Below are 931 nucleotides of genomic sequence, written 5' to 3' on the forward strand. Positions count from 1 at the left end.
TCTCTTCTGTGAAACTGCCTTTCAGATACATGGAGAAAACTTTCATATATCCCTCCCCAAAATCTTTCCAGGCTAAATGTTCCCAGTTTTTTTTCAACTAATCTTCACATAGCATAAATTTAAGCCTTTTGTGATTACGTTTGTCCTCCTCTGGACAATTCAATTTTTCAATGTCCTTTCTGAAATGTGGAACTCAGAACAGAACATATACCCTTGATGTGGTCTGACCCGTGCAGAGTATGGCAAGACTATAACTTTAGTAGTTTGGAGTACTATGTGTCTCTTAATGAATTAAATAGCCTTCTTGATTTCTAAGATTACATCATCAGAATAATCTTCCTAAGCACCACCATAGTTAAATTGATACCCTACTCAAAATTCTTTTTTCATTTTTCATTCCCTACAGAATAAAATTCAAATTCCTTAATCTGGTCTTCAAGAACCTCCATGATCATGATCTGCCTTTTTATAACCTTGTCTCTTATAACTTTCCATACATTACTCTCAGGTCAAATTGCCTTACTAAACATTCTCCACAAATATTTAATGTATTATTAGTCTAATGCCTTTGTTCATAATCATCTCTACATAGAAAACCCACCCTTCTGAAGTGCTACATTTTAAAATCATACCTATCCTTTAAAGTCTGTTTAAATGATACCACATTCACGAAATCTCTCCTGTCCCCAACTCCTATGGCATTTTGAACTTTTTTATACTCCCCTGCTTGCACCTTCCATAGCGTTTTATTTATAGTAAGAACCTGAATGAATGAATCAGTCAAATAATGAGTACATGACACAAAGTCATATTGAGATTCCCTCACGTTTTAATTTCTCAAAAATTGGGCCAATATTTATATGTACCATCAATTATAGCTTGAGTAGATAGATAGATAGATAGATAGATAGATAGATAGATAGATAGATAG

Source organism: Petaurus breviceps, unplaced genomic scaffold (assembly GCF_028583685.1).
Source record: "Petaurus breviceps papuanus isolate PSGF00001 unplaced genomic scaffold, PetGlider_PUasm1.0 78, whole genome shotgun sequence".
In the NCBI taxonomy this organism is placed as follows: Eukaryota; Metazoa; Chordata; class Mammalia; order Diprotodontia; family Petauridae; genus Petaurus; species Petaurus breviceps.